The sequence below is a fragment of the Hyalella azteca genome, unplaced genomic scaffold, assembly GCF_000764305.2.
Source record: "Hyalella azteca isolate HAZT.00-mixed unplaced genomic scaffold, Hazt_2.0.2 contig624, whole genome shotgun sequence".
In the NCBI taxonomy this organism is placed as follows: Eukaryota; Metazoa; Arthropoda; class Malacostraca; order Amphipoda; family Hyalellidae; genus Hyalella; species Hyalella azteca.
This window is the reverse complement of record NW_025930964.1, coordinates 153,615-159,841: the sequence shown is the minus strand read 5'-3', so window position 1 is coordinate 159,841 and position 6,227 is coordinate 153,615. Positions and strand designations below refer to the sequence as shown.

The window sequence follows — 6,227 nt, the reverse complement described above, 5'->3', positions numbered from 1 at the left end:
TTACACGAACTACAAAACTATTCCTAACCACTATCGATGGCCTAATGACAACCGGTCCCAGCCACCGAAAAGAAGGTTATTTAATTTTAGTTTCTGCAAGAATCGAAACATGAATAAAAAGTCACCCGACAGCAAGTTCATATACATGAGGTCTCCAACTCCACAACACTGTACACAGGTGAGGTAACTTTCGTAACGACTTACACTTCCTTCTTTGAAGCCGTCTTATTCTTCGGTAAATTACCGTTCAATTAAGTTTTTTGAAGAGATGCTCTATTAACGAGTAACGATTGTTTTAGCTGGTAAACCCTTATGACTTTTCCATTCCATCCTCAATGTATTTGTTTTTCCGTACGTTGCCTTGCTCTCGTCAAGATTTTTTGTTATACTGCCTCCTTATAAATAAAAAATGATCCGCAACAGTTATCAGATAAATATCGTGTAACTATGTATAAAATCGATAGGTTTCAGTTGAAGTTTATCCCAAAACTGCCTAGAGCATATAAATTTTCCTGGGGGAAATGCCAGGTTGCCAGCTGACCGCAGCTGACGTGTCCTTACTAAGAAATTTTTAAATGGTGTAGAGTGCCCGTCACACTAAATAAGCATTAGAAACGCCATACTAAAATGCACCATGCTCTGGGATTCTGAATAATGAACGACTGATGGATTATAATATATCATATTATTAAATTTATTCATCTTTCTCCTCTATTAAATGGACCCCAAATCATGGCAATGTTCTTCGATCGAATCGCCGCCGTTGAAAAGTAACGTAAACACTCCTTGGCTTAGCCGAGACAAAGTTGGCGCAATTGATCAAAATGGCGAAAAGTATTTGAATCCATGGTAAACCTAATGTCCTAATTCACGATTTTCAGGGAGGGAAGAAATTTAACCCTCTATCTTTAAGCCTGAAATGAGTAACCGGAGCAATATTGTCGCACAAGCCTAGCCGAAAAGGATACGTTGCTCGTGAGCGCAAAATGACTTGTACCGATGGTTGCCGCCACGTACGACAACTTTAAAATGTTCTCTTTTGTGTACCAACGTAATCAGGTTATTACACTCACTAGTTTACTTATAATTTGAGTTGAAAGTTATGTTCCCGGAGAGTGACATACGGCGGTAGAAGGTTAACTGTAATGGCAAGTTGAAGACTGGAAGTCTTCCGGTGTCAGTTGGTAAACATTAACCTAACCATGCAACGAAGTTGCTCATCATCTCTGGGCGTTTTCGCAAGCGAATAATTTGCAAGTGCTATACAATACTTTCACCGCTAATAAGCTTTGTTTTAGTGTTTAATTTTTCTAAAGATCGGATTTTAGCATGATTTCAATGTATTTTTCTTATCTTAACCTCCATTTTGCGAATGAATTATTGAATGTCGCTTGATGTTGATGAGCATAATGCCTTTCATTAAACGTATGCTGTCATTTGAAATAATTGATTTAGTAATACAATTTTGTTATTAGTAATAGCAATCTTCATCTTTTTGACAAGGCGTCATAATTTTTTACCATGCTTTGGTTTACACTATACCGAATCCTCTTTAAATCTCAAATTTGTCCCGTTACAATTTCGATTGGAGAGTGGCAGAGATCCGTCTAAGTAAAGATTTGAAGGCGTTATTTCCAGTCGTCCACTTTCGTTATTACTGTGTAAACATACCATGTTCGTTAACACTATGGGGATTCTGAAATGAATGTTAAACTTCGAATTCTGAACGAGCGTGATGCGAACACTTTTCGACGAGAGTTTCTTGGTAATGTAAACCTAAAGACATTTTGGGAGTTAGTATTTTATTTCGCAGGTTGATTGCTGTGAGAAGACTGCTTTAATTTGGAGAACATTTTCTACATTTTTGTTAACTGGAATGCTCGTGAAATGTGAAATATCAAAAATAGGAATTTTATCCTATATTTCCATGTTTAGTTTTCTTTTTCTGCACTATTTTTAAGCAGCTTTCACCGACGACTACATTCTGTTGGTCAATAGAAGAGATTATTTTCAAGCAGTTTTCACCAAATAAATTAGGCTGTTGGTCAATAAAAGTAACAGTTTACGAGCAGTTTTTTCCGACGACTGTAGGCTTTTGGTGAATAGAAGTGGCCATTAGCAAGCAGTTTTTATCGGCGACTGTGGGCTGAATATGAGTTAGTATTTGCGATAAGGTATGACGGCCGACTTGAGGCTGTCAGTGCTGCCATGCTCAGGTCCTCGCGACGCTAGCGGTGGCGATCGGGCCGCTGTGCACCGGCCTCGGCAAGGGCTACTCCTCGCCAGCCCTCGCCTCCATGGCCGCCCTCTCTGCTCAGGGTCAGCACTTCTCCATCAGCAAGGTGAATATCGGTATTATTGTAATATAGAAGAATACTTCATAAGCAAGGTTAATCCCGGCACTATAAGAAATGAAATGTCACCCATCGTATACTACTCACGATTAAAACACTTCAGTAATGTGATTTATTTGATTAATTTTGATGACTGAAAAAGTGTGAATAAAATAATCCATTATCTGGAACTATTATTTTTAGAACTATAATGCGATGATAGCGAATTTCAATCTATTCTGTGTTTTCGTTATTCAGTCATTCAAAAAAGTATGGATCAATAATTTTTGTATTCTGATATCTGACTTCCCTGGCGAGGTGCGAAATTCCAGGCTAGGTGAACATGCCAATTTATTACGCATAAGTTTTTATTATAATCTTTGCTTACAACGGTGGTACGCTGAGAGTAGTAGCATATGCCATAGCAAAATATTTAAGTGTTAATCGTTATTTCTCAGGATCAAGGTTCTTGGGTGGCATCGCTGTCTCTCCTGGGTGCATTCTTTGGATCACTGCCCGCTGGAATGTCCATACGATATGGAAGGAAAAAAGTTCTGTGCTTGGTGGCAGTCCCCTTCGCCCTGTCTTGGGTACTGACGGTGGTGGCTAGTAATGTTTACATGCTTTACGTAGCATCTTTCTTCGGTGGCGTGTGCACAGCGATCATTGCAGTCGTAACCCCAGTTTACATAAGCGAGATCGCCCACCCTGATATACGAGGGTGCTTGTGTAATTTGTCCAAGTTAAGTAGTAACATTGGAATGCTCTTATCGTACCTCCTTGGGGCCTTTCTGAACTGGAGGGAGCTTGCCACCGTGACAGCCATTGCCCCAACTTGCCTCTTCATTGCTGCTTTGCTCATACCAGAAACACCGAGTTATTTGCTTTACTGCGGCAGAGAAACTGAAGCCTCGGTTTCACCCTTCTTGGCTTCGCAGCGGCCGAGATGTGTCTCGGGAACTCACTACAATGAAGGCAAACATCGCAACGTTCCGTCGACACGAAGGAATTGAGCCGCCTTCCCTTGCTTTCCGAGACCTCCTCCGTCCTCTGTTCGTCACGTGCGGACTCATGGTCTTCCAGAAGTTCAGNGCAGGCGAGTCCAATCGTTCAACGTAGATAATAAGTTAGTGGTGCAGGATCTGCCGGCAATAAAACCATGTTGACAATCTGATATTAGATGGTGAGCAGTCAAGTGATCGATAATCCTATCCCTCACAACAGATTCCATCAGCTTACAAACAACACTTGTCAGACAAACAGTTCCCTCAAATACCAAGTTGGAATGTTTAGAAAACGCCAAGTGAATTCACAATAACTGTTTTGAAAACGTTCCGGAGACCAGTCCATCACCATTTAAACTAAAATTCAAGAAATAAAAGCCCAGTCAATGAAGAAAACTGCATATACGTGGCAATTTCTATGATTTGGGTTTTTACTGATTCTGAGATTCAAGTGAGTATTGTCCTGAAATGTTGTAATGCGAAATCTTCAGTCGAAATGTGTTTAACATACAATAGGACAATGGGCGTCAAGCAACATAAAAACTTGTTTACTTGATACTTTGCTAATATTTTACTTAATTCGAATTTTTAAGGTTTGAATAGTAAGATATAAACTGCCTACATTTTATTAGGATGAACAAATAGTGGTTTATTGTCAATAAGAAATTAGTTCATTACCGTAAAAGACTACTATAACCGCCATGAATGGCAAGTATTGCTAAATGTAAATCCTGCATGTGAATTTTGCACAAATAGACGATCGCAATGTAATATTTGTAGAAACTTTTTCCTTAAAAATTTATGCTCTTTATAATACGAATAAAGTAGGAGGAGAGCTATTGCAGTAGAACTCTATTTGTGTTAGGACTCTTAGCGAGAAATGCTGCCTCTTTGGGATTTCAGTCTTCAGTAGGAAAATCAAGTATCATTTGACATATAAACAACAAAATGGTTTAGATGATCTTCTGCAGGGGATTTAAAATATAATCAACCTCGTGAAAATTTCAGTTATTTATTGTCAAACTAGAGAAGGCCATAGTTTATATAATGCACTCATAACCCGGAGAAAATATTCTATATGTCCTAAAATTCGATAGAAAATTGTTACTGATATTGACTCGAAACATTTATACAAATAAATTTTATGCGATTCGTGAAGAACAAAAGGTTTGACCATAAATAAGTTTACTGAAGTTTACTCGAGTTAATTTGTTTGTGTTTGTTTTTAAAGTTTGTGCAAAAGTTTATGATTGGGAGCTGGCATGAAGGTTTATGTGTGACATGTGCATAATACATCTCTATGCTTAAATGTTTACATCAGTAAACATGCTCATATTTGGTGCATCAATCTTCGACTTGAATACATCTTGAGTACAACCGTTGTCATTTTCCTCCCGTGTTGAAAAAAGTTAAAGAAATCTCAGCTTTGTGTATAGCATTGATCCGTGAATGTATGCACATTGGAAGAAAAAATATATAAACTATTGGTGATCTAATTGAATTTTAATTCCAACTAATATGAACATTCTAGCAATATTTCTGTCAATATGAAAATTCTGTTTCTATGTTTCAAATGTCAACAAATGTTTTTCGTAAACAAAGATTAAATAACATAAAAAATTAATGCTAAAAGACAATAAGTAACACATTTTAAATTTTATCCAGAACGTGAAGATTATTTCACATTTGCAATATAAGGCGGTGAAATGAAAATAATTAAAAATAAGCATAATATTTGAATTGTAGAACTACATATATGCGCTTAAGAGCATTTTTTGTTTCAATCAGCAAAAACATTTTTTATTCCAGTAGGGCGTTTAAATTTGATGGTACATGACCAAATAATTAAAAAAATTGCAACACCGGCACGAACTGAAGTCATAAAGACAAAACTTTGAGTTGTTGACAGGAACAATTTAGTGTGTCATCTAATTTGAATTGAATTTTTGGAAACAATTCCATCGCACAGCCTGGGTGATCAAATGCGAGTGGAAGACATAACCGGGACAGCCGAGCTATGCCTCACTAATTGGGTGGCAGTACCGCTGCAGTGGCAGTACAGATGCAGTGGCAGTACAGATGCAGTGGCAGTACAGATGCAGTGGCAGTACAGATGCAGTGGCAGTACAGATGCAGTGGCTATACAGATACAGTGGCAGTACAGATGCAGTGGCAGTACAGATGCAGTGGCAGTACAGATGCAGTGGCAGTACAGATGCAGTGGCAGTACAGATGCAGTACCAGTACAGATGCAGTGGCTATACAGATACAGTGGCAGTACAGATGCAGTGGCAGTACAGATGCAGTGGCAGTACAGATGCAGTGGCAGTACAGATGCAGTGGCAGTACAGATGCAGTACAGTTACAGTACCCAATTAAGGCACTATGCAAACTATTCAACAACTCCACATCTGAGCTGCATCTGCTACGTGCATCAGCGCCCACTCTCGCTGCCCCGTCAACCAACTCCAGAAAAATATCAGGATACGCTCGCTTAGTTCCATTGTCGTTTTCATGATCGTACAGCAATGAAATCAATGAGTATGTGAAATAATTTTTAAGAAATTTGTCTCTGATCGTTGGTACAATGCAAAATTTTATACGGGAATTCAATGTCATTGAGATGCAATAATTATAGATACATCAGTAATGAATAACAGACAGCTTAAGCATCAGGTGGTATTGCCGCCATTTTAATTTAAGTTACGTGAAAATGACCTTTATTTTTACAGAATGAATTTCTATGTATAATTAAAAAATAATTACACCAGTGACACGTAGCAACGGCTACCCTCACTGTCCTTTAAAGTTCCATTTGCTTTCATATAATCGAAACAAAAACTTCGATTTGTTGAGTTACGATGGTAAGAGAGCATTCATGAACTTCTTT

At 38.3% G+C, this 6,227-nt stretch overlaps 1 pseudogene; it reads left to right on the top strand.

Moving 5' to 3' along the window:
• The first annotated feature begins 6 nt into the window (after window positions 1-6).
• Window positions 7-5,835, top strand: LOC108681897 (annotated as a pseudogene).
• The last annotated feature ends 392 nt before the right edge of the window (window positions 5,836-6,227 follow it).